At 46.0% G+C, this 19,754-nt stretch overlaps 2 long non-coding RNA genes across 2 annotated transcripts in view; one reads left to right on the plus strand and one right to left on the minus strand.

The window, feature by feature from the left end:
* LOC128341244 (uncharacterized) overlaps positions 1–14,214 on the minus strand; it is a 111,915-nt gene extending 97,701 nt beyond the window's left edge. Inside the window, exon 1 of the long non-coding RNA XR_008314279.1 lies at positions 14,052–14,214. This is a non-coding gene — a long non-coding RNA (uncharacterized LOC128341244). The remainder of the gene's footprint in view (positions 1–14,051) is intronic.
* On the plus strand, positions 3,139–4,676 carry LOC128341245 (uncharacterized). The gene is made up of 3 exons (XR_008314280.1): positions 3,139–3,255; positions 4,374–4,469; positions 4,557–4,676. It is a non-coding gene; the product is annotated as an uncharacterized LOC128341245 (long non-coding RNA).
* Positions 14,215–19,754: the final 5,540 nt, after the last annotated feature.

Raw genomic sequence — 19,754 nt, forward strand, 5'->3', positions numbered from 1 at the left:
CATGTATCTTAATAATCAATGGTGGAATTACTGCTGTTCCAGGGTGTCCTTGGAACACAGACACATCTGCCTCTCAAGCCTATGTCCCTCCATCCCCTCACTACTGCACCCCTCTTGCCGTGGTTGGCTGACTGCTGCTGCTGCCACCACTCCCACCGATCCGTCCCCATCCGTCCATGCCACCTGCTCCCACCTGCCTCCACCACCTGACCACTGCTGCTACCACTGCTTTCACCTGCCTTCCCCGGCCACCTGCCAGGCTGCCTCCTCCTCCCCCGCCCCCAACTTCCTCTTCCGGGCTCCCAGGTTGGAAGGAAGAAGAATTTCCAAGACGTGGAGGTGGTAGGCACAGGATGCAGTGGTAAGGAACTGGTGGAGGTAGCAGGTGAGCAAGAGGTGGGGTGTGTGTGCGCGCACACCACGGTGAGGCTACACACACTGCCGGGACAGGGTCCCATGCCAGGGGCACATACACAGCCCCCCTGCATGCTCGTTATTCCACTGTTAATAATGCATTCTGTACAACATGTAGTTTGGCTGGGAGCTATAAATGAGAAACTCCAGTTCAAATCTCACCTCTGTCATAAACTCACTGGGTGATAAGGCTTCAACCACCACCTACACTGCATCTGCAACATGGGGGTGATAATACTGACATATCTTATACAACTATTGTCAAGTTCATTGAGATAGCATGCAGACACTTTAAAAAGTGCAAAATAGTGTGGTTATTTATTCAGTCCTTCCCACTCTTTAAGAGGTGGCACAAGATATATCTGTTTTCCCAGGCCTTCTCTAGTTTACTGAGATTTTAACTTGGTATATCTCTCTTCCTCTATTGTGTTTCCTTATTTCCCTCCTCCCACTCCCCCCCCCCAATGTGCCTGTCTATTTAGATTATAAGCTTATGGGCAGGGTTTTGTTGCAGTTTATTTGTGTTCAATGTTATATTTCTAGGTGCTGAATAAATTATTATTATTATTATTATTAGCATATAATAAAGTATAATAATATTCTATTTAGGGCTCAGCTACACATTGCACTCAAATGCATCTAGGAAATATACAGTTGCCTATTTCACCACAGCAAAGCAGCATTTCAAGAGGGCAATATTATGGGGCACAGTGTGGGGAGGGGGTACTTAACATGTCCTCCGCCTTTTCCTGTCCTCTGCTTTTCTCCTCCATTTTCTCTTCCCAGCTACTCAAGAGGTTCCAGGCATGTGGTTTCCTTGCAAACACATGGGGTTCATGGAGAGGAGGGAGTGGGAAAGTGGTAGGGAAGAGTTAAGTAACCTTCCCATTCATTGCTTTCCTATTTCTAAGCACTCTCAGTGCTGCTTTGCAAAAAGCAAATTTTCTTACACGTGTTTGCATGTAAACTGAATCCTCAACAGTTACATACAAACTAAAACAATTATATACCGTTAAAAAAAATCTGTCTAGATAAGTAACAAGCCCACTTGCAAAGACTGCCATATCTTTCATAATCTGCCCTTCATTTTCTTATGCAGGCAAATTTCTTACTGTATTCCATCCTGTATGTAGTTTTAAAGTTTTCTTCTTTAGTCAGTCTTTCTCATCATTTTTAGGTGCCCCTTTAATCTCTGATTGCAATATTACTTTTAAAAAGCAAACAAATTAAAATACTAAAATTTATGAACAAAAATTCCCTAGTCACCTTTGGAACATAACATATTTGTCCTCCCTTATACATTGTACTTTAAGGCGAGGGGTTAGGATCATGGGGGAAAGGAAAACTGAGTCGGTGAGAAAGAATGAGTTTAGGACTCAGCAGGGAGTGAGCAGGGAGTGGGATCTGAGGTTAGACTGGGGTGGAAAGAATGGGGTAGGGGGTGAGATTCAGGAGAAATAAGATCTGAGGTTAAACTCAGCCCAAGGCAGCTCCAAGGCAATTCAGGCATGTTCCCTTCATTCTCAGATCTCAGGATCCAGGGAGTATCCATCTCCTAGATCGACACCCCTCCATTGCCTGAGTGCTCATTGCTTGCCATCAGCTCTAATCTTGTTGCCAAAATAAGCATTAGAACTGCCTGGCTATCTATGATTTCCCCATTTTTCATTCCATCCCCTCACCCCCAGTCACAGATACCATCATTTAAAGAAAATGAATACAAATAAATCACACTCCACCACTTGGTGTGCTTTTCATCAAAGGATTTGCTGGTCTGTTTCAGCATGGGATACATCGTTAACAACCTCTCACCTTCATAAAAGGTGTTACCTTTTTAATCATTCCCTGGCTTAATGTCAATATAATGTGTTCTGTGTGTAGATCCAAGGCTTGCCTCCTCTTTTTTTTTTTTTTTAATACACGTATTTTGACTGGAACAAAAAAAAAAGTATTGCTTGACTGAAAGGATTTAGAGAAATCTGCAGGAGAGTATTTGTCAAAGAAGAAACTGCCTATTGGAGATTAGAGTCTAATGAAATTTGTCTTTGTTGAGCTTGGGCCTGTTTCTTTTTCACTTTTTGTACGAAGTCAGGCTTATTAAAATTCACGGTGAGCCCAACACAAAAGCCATATCTTAGGATCCAAAGTCCTGCTTATTAATGCAGAATGTTTGATTCAAAATTGTACCGAGCATGACAGTTTCAGAAGAATTTCCTTTTTGTTTGGGGGAAAAAAGAAAGGCATGCTGATCATTGTCTTTCCCAGTTCTATAAGCAGCTGCTGAAGCAAGTAGATGCTGCGAATCAGAGGCCATTCTGAAAGGGGCTTTGGTGGGGAAGGAGCACCAAAACTAAGAGCTTCTCTACACTGCAGATGTTGCAATTATCAAGCACCCAGTTACAAGGCAGCCATGGCTCTCACGTATTAACAGCAGTTTGCATAGTTAGGAAATGTTAGTCTATCTGGGTCCATGCTGGGCAAACAGTCCTAAAAACACTTCACTCATGCTGTGAGTTGAAACAATAGCAGGCGATAGGGGTGTACAAACTGGCTTGAATCTGAACCGGTTTGGTTTGAAGGCTCGGGGTTGAGCTGAACCACCCCCAGTTTGTGGGTTCATCGAGCTTTTTTTTTTTTTTTAAGACCCAGCCATGCAGGGCCATTCAGGGTTCCAATGTGCAGGTGTGGTGGCCTCCAAAATGGCCGCCGTACCAGGGAATAGGCCTGGAAAGGGCCAAAGATGCCCACACCAGGTGATTTTTAGGAAAAGGAAGGCTTGCGGGGAGAGAGGGAACATCTGTGGACCCCCCACCACCACCTTGGAGAAGCTCCCTGGAGGGAGTAAGTTTTAGAAAAAGGAATTTTAAAAAAAGTCTGTCAAACCCCACCCCCTGAACGGAACCAAATGCGGGGAGGGGTTCAAAGAAGGCCCAAACCAAACTGGCCCGGTGTGATTCAAATTGGGTTCAAATTCAAACTGAACCAGGCCTGGTGGTTTTGTGCACACCCCTAGCAGGGCAGGGGCTGATGAATGGTGCTTGCACAAAGGGCCAAGCTACCCAGACAACACACAGAAGGGTGCTGCACCAGGGATGAACTGGGCAGGGGATGCTCAGGAGAGACCTTTGCCTAGCAACTACATAATCTAGTGGGGGATTCTCATCCTCTCTGACTGGGGCAGATGAAGTGTGGCTGGGACATTGTGCATAAAGGCAGAGGGCAACAGTTGGGGGTGTACAGCAGGGATTCTCAACATTTGGTCCTCAAATGTTATTGGACTTCAACTCCCATAATCCCCAGCCCCAGTGGCCTTTGGTTGGGAATTATGGGAGTTGAAGTCCAATAACATCAGGGGACCCAAGGTTGAGAATCCCTGGTGTAGAGCCCTGTTCCTTCTAACAGGGATTGCAAAGGCTGCAATGGCCATTGGCTGGGGATTATGGGAGTTGTAGTCCACAACATCTGGGAATCCCTGTTAAAGGGAACACTGGTGTAGAGCTGAGACTCCATTGCCAAACTTTTTTCAGATCAACCCAGCTTGTTCATCCACAGGGCTGGTTTCAGTGTTGGTTTCTTGCTGAATAGAATTGCTCCTGATTTGCAACTTCACAATGGCAATTCAACATTCAACTTGATTGAGTTGCAGAAAGAAGAGCCAACAGTTGTTCTAAGAATCTTAAGGAGCTAATCATAGGGATGGTTGGAGCAAGCGAGCATCACTCTGAGAAGTTTTGGTGGAGACTGCAAATTCCAGAATTGATTACAGCATCTGGAATGGATTCTTCCTTTGCACTGGAGGCCTCACAACATGCACAGAAGGGACTGCAGAATCCATTCCTGAAGCTGCAATCAACTCTGGAGTCTGGGCAGAGTGCAATGGTTTCATTTTACCCTTTGCCAAAACGTTTCAGAACAGAACCTGCTGGCTCCACTCATAATGCATCTGACATTTTTCCAAGGTTGGAGTAGCTGTCAGGCAACTGAATGTGTGTCTTGGAAGATGGCAGCATGGCTTCCCAGGGAGGAGCTCGAGCACATTGTTGGAAGCTTCAAGTGTGAGTAATGGAAGTACACCTCATGGCTGAACGGAAACACTTGTTTCAAAAAGCATGTTATGATGTTTCTTGCTTCTCTCTCAAAAGATGATGAGGAGATACCTGTCCAGTCCACTAATATGAAGAGTTTGTACCTTTAAGAGCTTTATTGAAGAGCTGTTGGAATAAAACATCTCCTGTTCCAGAGCTGTTGCTGCAAGCCTACCACCCTTGAGCCACTGGGCCAGGATTCAGTTTCTCACCACAGCAAATTTTGCAGGTAGCAGCAATTCTGCTGCATGGCTGGAAGGAAGAGATTGACAGGGAGCCTCTTAGCTCCAAACCATAACAGAAAAGTGCAGGCCAGCTGCGAGTTAGCAATCCTCCTTTGTACCATCAGGCTCAAACTGGGGCTACTACAAAGCCCTGGATACACTTATGATCCAGTCTGGCTACTTTTCAACAAAGTAAAACATAAAACACATGGCTTTATGTAACAGTAGTAATGATGGCCACAATCCAGCCAACTATAAGCATCCCATTGCTTTCAGCAGGGGAAATTATGTGTGTGCACTCACACATAGCTGTCCACCACAATCATTGAGCCTAAAGCTTACTTGAGTTTGGCTGGATTGTGCCCTAAGACAGTTTGCATGCTAGGGCCAACAGAAGATCCGTGGTCTGAGCACAGAAAACATAGTCAGCATCCTCACAACCTGAAGAGCAATACATGATATCCTTCTATGCCAGTAGATGGTGCTCTCTGTATTAGCTATGTACATCCACAAGTAACAAAATTGATACAGTTAATGTATGGAAATGGTGTAGAGTTGTTTTGTTATCAAGGTTGGGAGATAGTGCCTACTGTGGGTAATATTTGGTGGTGGTGGTTGTTTGCGCTAACAATTTCCTGGTGACCAGCAAGAGGGTTTGTGTGCCTGTTGCTTCCAGGTTGGCTGAAATTAATTTGATTTGTGCATTGGAATGTGAGGTCCTTATTTATTTATTTTTAGTTTTGTTGTATTTATTTATTTATTATTTTTACATTTTATATTCCACTCTTCTTCCAAGGAGCCTTAGGTACTACATACCTAAGTTTCTCCTCACAACAACCCTGTGAAGTAGGTTAGGCTGAGAGAGAGTGACTGGCCCAGAGTCACCCAGCTAGTTTCATGGCTGAATGGGGATTTGAATTCGGGTCTCCCCGGTCCTAGTCCAACACTCTAACCACTACACCATGCTGACTCTCTTGTATGTCTTGTATGTGACATGAATAAAAACATTCTGTTCATGTTTCTGTCATAGAAATCCAACTCCAATATGCCAATAAATCCATTCCCAGGCTGGCATGCAGTAGCCACAGCAGGCTGGCAGGCAGGCTGGCAACAAGGCAGGCATAGGCAATGGCTGCATGGCATCATGGCAACTTGAGGCATGCAATGCAAACTAGTTCTCTCTCTCTCTCTCTCTCTCTCTCTCTCTCTCTCTCTCTGCAATAAGGCAGGAAGGCAGAATGGCGACTGAGTAACTAAGTTGTTGAATGAATTGAAAACCCCTCCTTGAACTCCCTCCCACCTTTGCCCCTTGGAGGAAGAGTGGAAAGAGGCAAAAAGTCAATGGGGAACAAGGAGGGAATCATCAGCAGGTTAGCCCATGCTTTAGGTCACTGATTGGAAGGCTGGAAAGGTGGGAAATTCAAAGAGACGTCAAACACAAAATGGAGACTGACTCTGAGATTGCCACAAAATTGAGGTCCGAAACAACAAAACTTTTGTAGCTGAAATAGGGACAACTTGTTTTGTATACAAAACTTACGGACTTGGCCGTTGGGTGTTTCATTTCGGCTACAAAACACCCGAAACAGCCCGTTTCGGGTACAAAACGTTTTGTACCCAAAACGTTTTGCACATCCCTACTAGAGACTATAGTTACATATAACATACCAGTGCCTTGATGTGATTTTGCTTCCAGTCTACTCAGCTGGAGAGCAAATAGCAGGACAGGAGTGCAAGTATGAGAGGCAAGCAAAAGTGTAGGCCTGACTTGATAAAGTTGCTGGGGAAGTTCACAACATTCTCCCCATCTGAATTTTTCCTCAGATTTTGGATCCCAAATGACCTGATTTTGTTTCTGAAGGAGCAGTGATGTCCTAGCAATGTGTCATTCTTACCATTTAAAAATTTCTGGATTTTGCTCAGACCACTCTATGTATGCTCAGTTTGACTCAATGTTGAGTTTTCATCTCTTTGTTTTCTTACAAGGTACCAATGCACACCTACACAGTGCAAGGAATCTTGATGTGTGCATTGCTTAAATGAAAAGGAAGCTCAACATGATCACAGCAAGTATCCTTTTTGTGCTATGATTTAATCAGTACCAAACATGCTTTAGCAGATTACTGCACTGAGCAGGGACTTGGACTAGAAGATCCCCAAGGTCCCTTTCAGCTTTACTAATCTATGATTTTATGTGCAAGTGTATTGGCTACCTTTCAGAAACAAAAGATGTTAATTGTGCAAACATCCACTGAGATGCTAATAAAGTGAAGACACAGTAGGCGGCTTCCCGACTACTGTAAAATGTGTGCAGGGGTGGGGAGCAATTTCACTGCTCTTCCCTACCTCCAGAAGCCCTCTATGCCTCCTAAAAATATGTCCCTGAGGGTCATGCAGCCCTCAGGGACATATTTTAGAAGAGAACATCAGTGAAAATTGGTCCCCACTCTGCATGCACTGTGATATTGGGGAAGTCTCCAGCTGCATCCTCCATTAGTCAGGAGGTCAACCACCAAAATCAATATTATAAGAATTGTCCAAATTAAACTGAAAGGCAGGCTGAACAGCACACAGAGCTGGGCAAACCTGCAGGACAATAATGAATAGTGGATAATTTGCTTATCCCTAGCCATAGGAATGTGGATCTTTCTAATTCTGTGCAGGTTTGACACACAAGCCTCTGCTTCCTTTATGGCATCTATATGATAACATACTAGTTGTTGTTTTTAATGAATTAAGTGCAAAGTATTCTTCTTTCTCTGAGTACTTTTCCCTTCAGTTTTCTAGATTATTAACCACACTAATGCTTTAGCAGAGGAATTAAAGTGGAATGACACTTCTTTCCTCCAGGAGCTTTCCTACACAGGACTTCCAGTTCTTGGAGTATCGGATGAGGGAAGCCACTTTGAATGAAATTCACAGCCTTGGGGAAGCAGCCTGTCCTCACTCTTTTGTGGAGGTTCACACACAGCTTGCTTCTGTGTTTTCTTTGTGGCCAATGGCTTCCTAGAGGAGACAGGACGCCACGCCTCCCTTTCCTCCAAGGTTTTAGTAATTACAGAGCACCTTCTGTAATCTGACTCTGTTGAAGTCCACACACACACGCACACACTTCTGCTTAATTGGTTTGTGGATCAGACTGCCTGTTAGCCATCATCCTAACAGGTTATCATAGAAATTCTGCCCCCCGCATGACCCCAACCCACATATACAGAGACGTCCCCAGCATGTGTCAGCCCTCCTGCAGGATAGCCTCTGCTTTTGCAGCCCCATCCCAGCTTGGATCATGGCATGCAAGGGAATGCTCATTTCTGCAAAAGACTGCCAGTCCTCCTCCCAGATCCCACCCACCCCTCCCCCGCCAAATAAACTTCAAGAAATAAAAAGCCTGAAAACTGGTTTTCCAACTCTTTGCCTCAGAGTTGAAGGCAAGGCCACTAGGCAGCTTTGTTTTTACATTCCATAGACGTGACTTGCTCTTATCATGTAAATGTAAAGACTGATGTCAGTGCTTTGCATCGGATTTTCCAGGCAAGGTCTCTGAAAACCAGCATTTTAAAAACTCAGAAATAAACTGGGATGAGCCGAAATCCAGCAGGAAAAGCCCGATTTGTGTGTGTGGTGGTGGTGCTTCCAAAGTCATCGAACTGACCTCAGCGGGAATCCGGCTGTAGTGAGAACACACAGCCTGCCTCCCAGAGAAGATTCGAGGTAAAGCCCCTGTGTGGGAAGCTCCAGATCATATAATATATTGTAGCATAAAATAACATTTCCAAAATAACACTCTGAACTGGGAGAAAAATAATGGTACATATGCTAGAGTTATATTTTGATTTATTTACAAGTTTCAGAGTAAGAAGCACCAGAAATGAGACTTTGTCATGCCAACTAGTAGGAGCCAAACCTGGTAAAGGCACAGTATTATTCCAAGAGGGCTTTTAAAAATTATTTGGCAAGAGGTCATTGCACTTAATGCTTTCCTGAGTTGTAAATTTGCATAGCAGAAAGGAAAATAATGACTTTATGGAGAACACACATAAACATTTATAAACCTATTTTCCATCTTAGGGTCTTCATTGTAGGGGGGAAATCCTGGAGACACTCCAAAATGAAAAACATTCACACACACAAAATACAGATGGACCAAAACCAAATCACACAGCCTTCTAATTCTGAGTAGGAAACTTGGCTTTCAACAGCTTGGTCACTGTCATTTTCAAAGATTTGAAATATATGCTGTGGGTTTTGAAGTCATATCTTTTCACTATTTATGACAGGGCTAGTGGTACTTCATGAGAACATCATACGCTCCCTCCATTCCCAGGCCCTTTGTTGGTGGGGATTTGCCCCAGGCATAACAAATGGAGGGGTCCACATCAATATTGACAAACACTCCAAGGAAAACATATACCACTGACACAGGGAGAGAAAGACGGGGCTGTAATGAGCATCCAGCTGCTGAGCCTCTCCTTAAAAGGCAGACTTAAAAAGAGCTTGTTAATTCCAGAGGATAAACTCCCTTACAACAGGACGTATCATGGAACATACCTCAGAATGTATCATAGAACCTGTCTTGGAACTTATCTCAGAAATTATCTTAGAACATACCTCAGAATGTATCATGGAGCATAACTCAGAATGTATCCTAGGATGTACCCCAAAGCATATCATAGAACGTACATTTGAACTTATCATATAATTTATCTTGGAATATACCTCAGAACTATTGAGAGGTGTGAGGAGAAACATTAAAATTCTCACACAGTAAAGTATGCTCTGGTAGTAAAGAAGTTTAGCCCAAGAGATTATGAGGCAGGTCTCATGATCTGTGAGACCTGCTTTTGCTGAAACTGCGGGGAGAGCGGGCTAAGCCCGCTCTCCCCACAGATGATCCCTGCAAAAGCCCTGGGTGGCCGTATCAGCCACCCACACAATTGCCAGCTCCATGATGGAGCTGGCGGGGGCTGGGGAGCTCGGGGGCTGCACGCAGGGCATACTGTGGAGGTGACTTTTCACCTCCTGGTTGTGGGTCTATTCACGATCAGGAAGCCCCGGTTTTGCAGAGTGCTTGCTCCGCAAACCCGGGCTAAGGGCAGGGGCACTAAGGCGGGTTACCCACCTAGGAACCACCGGGCTCGCAGCCGAGCCCAGTGGTTCCCACGATCGAGAAAAATCAGGCTAGGCTTTCCTGCTTCCTGCTTCCCTTCCCAAACCGGGTTTCTCACTGATCATGAGACCCGGCTCATTATTTGTTTTTGAAGAAACCTGGTGTTGATTCTGTTACTTTCTTTTGGGTACCCCAACTCTGACCTGCCGTTACCCATGCCAGTTATCCCAAAACGTATTGATGTATGCACATGTGCACCCAATTCCAGCTACATCCATTTCTAGAGGTGAATGACCTTAAAACAGTGGTACATATGCTGGTAACCTCCAGACTTGACTACTGTAATGCGCTCTGTGTGGGGCTGCCTTTGTATGTAGTCTGGAAACTATAATTGGTACATAATGCAGCAGCCAGATTGGTCTCTAGGACAATATGAAGGGACCATATAACAACGGTTTTGAAAGAACTGCACTGGCTGCTAATATGTTTCCGGGTGAAATACAAAGTGCTGTTTATTACCTATAAAGCCCTTATTGGCTTAGGCCCAGGCTATCTAAGAGAGCGCCTCCTGTGTCATAAACCCTGCCATCTGTTACAATCCCCTGGAGAGGTCTGGTTACAGATGCCACCGGCTTGTTCGATGGAGACCCAGGACTGAGCTGTCTCTGTGGCTACTGCCCTGGGGCTTTGGAATATGCTCCCTGCTGAAATTAGAGTGTCTCCTTCTCTGTTTGTTTTCAGCAAGACCCTCAAGACTCTCCTGTTCTCCCAAGCTTCTAATTAAAACTAATTTTAATAATTTGTTTTATATTGTTTTATTGTGTTTTATGTATTTTAATCTGTGATTTTTAATATTAAAATTTGTGCACTGCCTAGAGATGTACATATCAGGTGGTATAAAATATGATAAATAAATAAATAAATAAATAAATAAATAAATAAATAAAGAATGATAACTGCCCCTCACGGATCAAAGGCATAGTCACAAGGTGTGATAGCAACCATGCACATGAGCAAATGTGGTGACAATAGTTTTCATTTTTATTTTTATTAATAGCCCTTACACACACACACACACACACACACACACACACAGACTCTGTTTCTCAGTTATAATAATAATAATAATAATAATAATTCGATCTCTATACCGCCCTTCCAAAAATGGCTCAGGGCGGTTCACACAGAGAAATAACAAAAAAACAACAACAAATAAGATGGCTCCCTGTCCCCAAAGGGCTCAAATTCTAAAAATAAACATAAGACACACACCAGCAACAGTCACTGGAAGTACTGTGCTGGGGGTGGATAGGGCCAATTACTCTCCCCCTGCTAAATAAAGAGAATCACGGTAAAAGGTGCCTCTTTGCCCAGTTAGCAGGGGTACTCTGTTTCATATACTCTGTTTCATGTTCCCATACATTTGCACTGCATTTTGAGCAGAACCCCACATTGACTGGTGATATCCCAATGGATTGCAAGCTCCATAGAGAAAAGCAGATTTGCAAAGATAGCTTTTTGACTAAAGTTAATATCAATCAATAATCTTCTAATGGCTGAAAAAATAATGAACCTTAATTGCTCTAAATCATAGTTGTTGTAATATCAGTGGAATATTGCAAAATGGAATTACAGCCTTTATATCTGGCAATGAAGAGGCTAACTTAAATATTTCACATTGGTATTTGCTTGATCAGGTGATGAAAGAGATGGATCAGTCACTGCCAGGCAAAAGTGCAAGTCCTTTTCAGGCATTTGGGTTGGAATTTGATTACACCTCTCTAATGGTGTTCGATTAATTCCTCTCACATTTTTCTATTACTTCAACTTCATGACTAGTCCTTTCTGATAAAGCACAAATCCATTAGCAGGTAAGTGGGATAACAGCAATTTGCTAAGGGAGAAAGATAAGTCTGGAAAAATGGAATGATTTTCTTTCTGTATTAGATTAACTGAGCTATTTGAAAGATGGGCCCCCTGGAATAAATTACTGAGTAATCTATCATTGGTACAACTAGTATAACAGTATGCATACAGTGTACAATTATCAAATCCCTATAATATGCAGCAAATGAAATAAATAAAATCCATATACTGTCCTGAGAACCCAGATTCAGCACTCACAATAAATCACGCAGATTAATAAAGCATAATGCAAATACAATTACTTGGTATTGACTTATTCAGTTTGAATTTTTCATTTCTGTTGCTAATGTTTGAGTTTACACAGGACCCTGCGTTTTTGCAAAGGAGGAGCTACTGTATATAAGCTCCACCTTTGAGAAGGAAGGAGGAGAGCTGTGGGTAGCTGAGGTGGAAGCATGAAAAGCTCTACCCCCTGGAAAATGGTAGCATTATCCCATGCTGATGGGATTTATTTATTTATTTATTTAGCTATCAAGATCTATGACAACTACCAACATTTTTACTTAAGAACTAAAGGCAAAATTCTCAGGACAAGCATTTTTCGTTTGTTTGTTTAAACCTGCAGCAGCAACAGGCTGGTGCACCCTTTCCCCTCTTGTTATTTTTTAGCTCAAAATTGCCTGCCTCAAGTTGCATTTTCACCTGAGGGGGAAAGATAGGCGAAAGTTCCATATCTTTCATCTGTTATTTAAAAAAGCGTGAAGGAGGTGATTTTGATCTGGAAAAGGGCCAGATGGGGGAAAGGTTAAGCAGGCTCTCTCTCTCCCTCTCCCTCTCTCTCTTTCCTTCTTCCGCTCATACACAGCCTGCCCTAAGCTACTTTGGGTTAGAGGGGGAAAGATAAAAAGCACAGTGGAAAGAATCATGGAGATATCGCCAGATCCTGTACAGAATTCCATGTGTCTTGAATTCCAGGAAAACCAAGCAACATAATTACTACTGCTGCTTGTTTCTGCTTCTCTTCATCCCCTAACCTCCAAAGCCACTCTTGCTCTCAATTTCTCCTTGTTACACACAGATGCACACAATGAGTTCCAGATGAGGCATCCAAATCAAGAGTTTTACCATTACATTGGGGTGCAGTGTGAGTGTGTGTGTGATTAAAATTCTGATGGCTAGTGGGACACAGTATGCCATTTGGCTTACAAGATATTGAACAGCAGAAGATACAAGAACTTTTTCAGACAGCAGGTTTACTGCGAGGCTTTACTGAGAGTTTGCGGCATAACAAATAATCTGATGCAAAAAGAGGATTATTTTTTTTTAACCCAGACATAAATCAGGTTAGGTTCCAATACAGAGGGGAAACTCTGAACCGTGTGTGAAGTGCTCTCTGTAATATCGCATGGACTTTAGGATAAATTTGGCTGATATGTGAACACACACACACCCTCCCAAAGTAAAGATGCAGTAAAGTGACCATCTGAAAAAGCTCCAGGTATGTGTACAGAGTCCGGAATTCTGGGGCTGTGGAAGCCCTGGTTCCTGCTCACAAGAAAGCTAAGCATCTCTGATTTCAACATTCCAAAATAAACTGCTCTGATGTTTTCATTTGTTTTCCCCTCAAACAATTATGACTGAGAGAAACTTGCATTTTTGAAAGGAAATATTGGATTCTATTAATTTTGCGCAATCTATCACATTTCACGCTAGAACAACTGCTGTACTATCATTCACACTACACAGTCACAGCCATGACTGCTCGTGGAACTGGGAGAAGCAGGCTTCTTTCATTGCCTTGTAGGGCTTGGGGAAAGAGGGATGCATTCCTAGCCTGACTGAAATGCTTGCATTGGATCCCAAATGACTTGTCATTACAGAAAAATCTAGATTTAGAGCTCTAGAACTCTAGAAAAACCTAGATCCCGTGAAATTGCCACAGAGAAGATTTGTTTTTGCACATAGCACATTTGATATGTGATCTGCCACAGAAAGTGGTAACAGATAGTAAAAAATAAATGAGCTAAACAATAGTTCTAGTCATGGAAATAAAATATATATATAATTGTCAGGTTAGGCAAGCATTGTAGATTACAAGGCAAAACCCTTGCTACTAAAACTTAAATAGCTACAGCCTAGGATTACATAAATGGACTGATATTTAGTTGCACCAGCAGTGTTAGGTTTAGGGGTGTGCACGGAACCATCTGGCCAGGTTCAGTTCAAGGCCGGACCAGCCTCAAACGGAACCGGGCCAGTTCAGTCCGGCCCTCATCGAACAACCCCCCCGGTCTGGCCCAGTCCTGGACTGGTCCGTGAACTTTTTTAAAAAAATTTAAACATAAAAGCAAGTACCTTCAGGGGACTTGCTGTAGCTGCGGGGGGAGGTGTCCGTGCAGGTTCCCTCTCCCCCTACCGGCCTTCCTCATCACCGCCACAGCCAGGTAATGGAAGCCTTTTTGGCCGTTTCAGGCCTCTGTAAAAGCAAGAGGCCTCACAGAGGGCATTTGTGCATGTGCGGCAGCCGCCAAAATGACGGCTGCTCACTTTTACGGAGGCCCAAAAGGGCCAAAAAGGCTTCGCTTACCCAGCTGCGGTGGTGATGAGGAACGCCGGTGGGGGGGAGAGGGAACCCATGTGGACACACACATACCCCATGACTACAGCAAGCACCCCGAAGGGGCTACAGGTACTTGCTTTTATGTTTAAATTAAAAAAAAAAAAGTTCACGGACCTGCCAGACCGGTCCCGACAGCCCAACAGAACCAGGAGGGGGCAGGTTCAGTTCGATCATGAACCCACGAACCCCCAGACCGAACCATCGGACCGCGGACCGCTGGACAGGTTCCTCACATCCCTAGTTAGGTTCTGTACAATCACAAGGCTTAATATGTTTTAAGGGAGTACCATATGCTGGTAAAATCTTCAGAGGCCTCAAGATATGGCAATTTTCAGAGATAAGGAGTTAGTTTAGACAACACCTGCTCCTAGATAGACCCCAGGGTGAGAGACTGGGTGCCTGCCTATTTGCTTCTCCTGCTGCCCCCCTGTCTGCCCCCAGGACTGGCTGCTGTGCTAAGATGAGGCCTTGCAGGATTGGGGCTGGGGAGAAGGGTGACTTGGCAGTTTCCTGCATTCCATCTGCCTAGAGCTGCCTGCTCAGGGCTTTATAGGCTTCTGCCAGTGGCGGCCCACCACCGGCGGGGGTCACCGCCAAAGGGGGTTGCCTCTTTGGGGGAGCCACTTCAGGGGACAGCGAGGGCGAGGGCCAGGTCTCTTGGCCTAGGTGTTTGTATATAGGGGGCATTTAATAGTGGAGCTTCTGTTTTAATTTGTCCTGGGTGAGATAATCTTAGAATGTGTCTGGGCTTAACTGGAGATGGGGAGACAGGGGGTGTGTCCACTGACTGTGGAGCAGCCATTCCGGTCGTGGTGGGAAAGAGAAGAAGTAATGTTGGCAGGTCAGCGGGCCATTACAGGGGAAGCGGACATGGAAATCTAACAGCTGTTTCCCCTTCTGGCTGTCCTGCCAGCACTTTGACCTTGGGGAGCAGTGCTGATCATCCTTGGAACCTCACCTTGCTCCTTTGTAATGCCAGGTCGGTCCAGAACAAATCAGAAACCATCCATGATTTGATTCTGAATGAAAGTTCCAACCCTGCTAACTGGGCAAAGAGGCACCTTTTACCGTGGTGATTCTCTTTATTTAGCAGGGGGAGAGTAACTGACCCTATCCACCCCCAGCACAGTACTTCCAGTGACTGTTGCTGGTGTGTGTCTTATGTTTATTTTTAGAATGTGAGCCCTTTGGGGACAAGGAGCCATCTTATTGTTATTTCTCTTTGTAAACCGCCCTGAGCCATTTTTGGAAGGGCGGTATAGAAATTGAATTATTATTATTATTATTATTATTATTATTATTATTATTATTATTATTATTTATCACAGAGACCTGGCTGCGGGAGGCTGGGGGCCCAGTGTGGTCCCGGCTTCTTCCTCCAGGCTACGCTGTTGAGGAGCGGGTGAGGGACCGTGGGCGGGGAGGTGGAGTGGCTGTGGTCTATAAGAATAACCTTTCCCTTACCAGGATCCCTGTTAAAGTGTCGGACTATATTGAATGTGTGTACTTAAGTCTGGGGACCAGGGATAGACTGGGGTTCTGTTGGTGTACCGATCGCCCCGCTGCTCAACGGAGTCCCTAACTGAGTTGACGGACTTGGTTTCGGACTTGGTGTTGGAGTCCCCCAGGCTTGTGGTGCTGGGGGACTTCAATGTTCACTTTGGAACCAATTTTTCCAAGGCAGCTCAGGAGTTCATAGAGGCCATGATGACTATGGGCCTATCCCAAGTGGTCTTGGGGCCGACGCACATTGCTGGTCACATGCTTGATTTGGTCTTTCACTCTGATCAGGGTGGTGTTCCATGGGAATCCTGTGATTTCCCCATTGTAATGGATGGACCACCATCTGGTTAAGGGGCGAGGGACCTATTACGATGATCCACCTGATAAGGTTATTGGATCCAATAGGATTTCAAGAATCCTTGGAGGGATTTAGTGTTGGCTCTGCTGGTGATCCTGTTGATGCCCTGGTGAAGAATTGGAACAGCAAACTCACTGGGGCAGTAGACATGATTGCTCCTAAGCGTCCTCTCTGACCCGCTTCAAAATTGGCCCCTTGGTATACAGAAGAACTACGGGGGCTGAAGCGGCAAGGTAGATGACTGGAGCGCAAGTGGAGAAAGACTCAGCTTGAATCCAACAGATTGCAACATAGAGCTCATTTGAAGACCTATGCTCAGGCGATAGGTGTGGCAAAGAAGCGATTCTTTTCTGCCTGTATTGCATCTGCAAGTTCACGTCTGGCGGAGTTGTTCAGGGTTGTGAGAGGGCTAGTAAGTGCCCCTTCTCCCTTAAATCAGAACCTCAAACCATCGATTACCCGCTATGATGTGTTTAATGAATTCTTTGTGGAAAAAATCTCTCGTATTCAGGCCAACTTAGACTCTGTCTCCACAATTACTTCGGTGTCTGATGTGGAGGTGTCCAGTGACTCCTCTTGTGTGATTAGGTTGGATCATTCCCAGTATGTGACTCCTGAGGATGTGGACAAGCTGATTGGAATGGTGCAGCCTACCACCTGTTTTCTTGACCCTTGTCCAACATGGCTTATATTATCTGGCAGGGGAGTTGTTGTAGAAGGCCTGGTAGAAATTATAAATGCATCTCTGAGGGAAGGTAGGATGCCTCCTTGTCTTAAGGAGGCAATTATTAGACCAATTCTGAAGAAGCCTACCCTGGATCCCTCGGACTTGAACAACTACAGGCCTGTCTCCAATTTTCCGTGGCTGGGCAAGGTAATTGAGAGGGTGGTGACCTCCCAGCTCCAGACAGTCTTGGAGGAAACTGCTTATCTTAACCCATTTCAAACTGGCTTTCGGGCTGGCTATAGGGTGGAGACTGCCTTAGCCGCCTGATGGATGATCTCCAATTGGGAATTGACAGAGGAAGTGTGACTCTGTTGGTCCTTCTGGACCTCTCGGTGGCTTTCGATACTATTGACCATAGTATCCTTCTGGAGGGTCTGAGGGGGTTGGGAGTTGGAGGCACTGCCTTGCAGTGGTTCCACTCCTACCTTTCGGGCAGGTTCCAGATGGTATCCTTTGGAGACTGCTGTTCTTAAAAATCCGAACTCCTGTATGGTGTGTCCCAAGGCTCCATATTGTCTCCAATGTTGTTTAAAATCTACATGAAACTGCTGGGAGAGATCATCAGGAGATTTGGTGCAGGGTGCTATCAGTATGCTGATGACACCCAAATCTATTTCTTCATGTGTCAGCATCATCGGGAGAGGGCATAACCTCCCTAAATGCCTGTCTGGAGTTGGTGATGGGCTGGATGAGGGATAACAAACTGAGACTGAATCCGGCTAAGATGGAGGTACTCATTGTGCAGGGTCGGAACTCGAGAGATGATTTTGATCTGCCTGTGCTGGATGGGGTCACACTTCCCCAGAAGGAACAGGTATGCATCCTAGGAGTGCTTCTGGATCCAAGCCTCTCCCAGGTCTCCCAGGCAGTGTCTAGAAGTGCGGTGTCTAGAAGTGCCTTTTACCAGCTTCGGCTGATACGCCAGCTGCATCTGTTTCTTGAGGTAAACGACCTCAAAACAGTGGTACATCTGCTGGTAACCTCCAGACTGGATTACTGTAATGCGCTCTATGTGGGGCTGCCCTTGTACGTAGTCCGGAAACTACAGTTGGTCCAGAATGCCGCAGCCAGGATGGTCTCTGGGTCATCTCGGAGAGACCACATAACTCCTGTATTGACGGAGCTACACTGGCTGCTGATATGTTCCCGGGCAAAATACAAGGTGTTGGTTATCCTATATAATTAAACGCTAGGGTACCTGCGTCCGTGTCTCTGGCGGCTGTTCTGCGCATGCGTCGCATGCGCGAAAGCAGCGCCTCCTCGCTCTGGCTTCAGAGTGTCTAGCCCGGCGGCCGGTAGGAGTACACAGTGAGGTGGTAGGTGTTGAGGACTAGGAGGCAGCAGTGGTTCATCTCGGAGCAACTCCGCAGAACAAAAGCGGCGGCGCTTGGGAAAGGGGGGCGGCCGAGCTCACCACGCGGACGGCGAGCGGAGCTACAGAAGCTAGGTCTGCGTAAGGAGCATTGAGGAGAGAATGTGCCTGAAGTTTGCAGTACTGAGGGAGTTTGAAGCAGGGGAGGGGAGGTGGGAGGCCCTCTGGGCCGCTCCTCATGCAGCACCACTCACACAGGACAGGACTGACTCCAGCAGGGGCGCCTCCGGTGTGCTTTATGGCCAAAGGCTGCAAGGAGGCCCCATCATCTCTGTGGCATCAGAGGCAGGCAGAGAGGGGCTTAAAAGGGTCGAACTGGAGACTGCTGCGTTGCCTTTGAAATGTTGGAGGGAAGTTGTGCGTCTCCGCTTGACTCAGCTCAGCTCGCCTGCCCCAAACCAACCCCCTTGGCACAGGCACGGGAAGCCGCGCCCGCGCCCACCCCCTCTGGGCCCTGGACAGCTCCGCCCCAGCAAGTTGGCTCCGCGCTGGCTTCTCCTCCAATCGCCCTCCTGTCCTCTGCCTGGCAAAGCAGCCAAGGCACGCCATGGCAAAGCGAGGGTGCTTTTTGCCCCCCGGGAGGCTGAGGCGCTGCCTGGGGGCGCTGCCAGGGCCTCCCTTCCCCTCCGAAATGGCGTGGTGGAGCAGCAGGGGTGCAGCCAGCACGGCAGAGGCCGCCTCGGCCCCCCGGGCTGAGGAGCGGTTGAAGTGGCCGGAGGAATTGACGGGCCTGGGACTAAAAAATATGAGGCAAAAATTTCTACAGAACTCTTCTAGTGCCCGTTAATCTAAGAGGGAGTGGGGCAGGGGGGAGGCGAGGGCAAGAGTGTGGGGGAGGGGGTAATAGAGTGTGGGGAGGGCAAGAGAGAGTGGGGCAGGTTGGAGAGGGGGAGGGCAGGAGAGAAGAGCAGAGGGGAGGGAGGGCAAGAGAGGGTGGGGAGGGGGAGGACAGGAGAGAGGAGCAGGGGGAGGGGGAGGAAGGGCAGGAGAGACGGGCAGGAGGGTGATAGAGGGGGAGGGGGAGGGAGGGCAACAGAGAGTGGGGCGGGAGGGAGGGAACATTTCTGCACAACTCTTCTAGCGCCCGTTAATGTGACGGGCTTAATGACTAGTAACCTATAAAGCCTTAAACAGTTTGGGCCCTGGGTATTTAAGAGAACGCCTTCTTCATCATGAACCCCACCGCCCACTGAGATCTGCTGGAGAGGTCCATGTGCAGTTGCCACCGGCTTGTTTGGTGGCCACTCAGGGACGGGCCTTCTCCGCTGCTGCCCCGAGGCTTTGGAATGCGCTCCCTGGTGAAATAAGAGCCTCCCCATCTCTGTCAGCTTTTTAAAAGTCTTTTAAATCATACCTCTTCACCCAGGCTTTTAATTAATGTTGTTTTAATGGTTTTAATGCTGTTTAAAATATTATTTTAAAAATTTTAAATTGTTGTAATGTGTTTTTTCCCCCTTCCCCATTTTTGTCTTAACAAG

Source organism: Hemicordylus capensis, chromosome 1 (genome assembly GCF_027244095.1).
Source record: "Hemicordylus capensis ecotype Gifberg chromosome 1, rHemCap1.1.pri, whole genome shotgun sequence".
NCBI lineage: Eukaryota > Metazoa > Chordata > Lepidosauria > Squamata > Cordylidae > Hemicordylus > Hemicordylus capensis.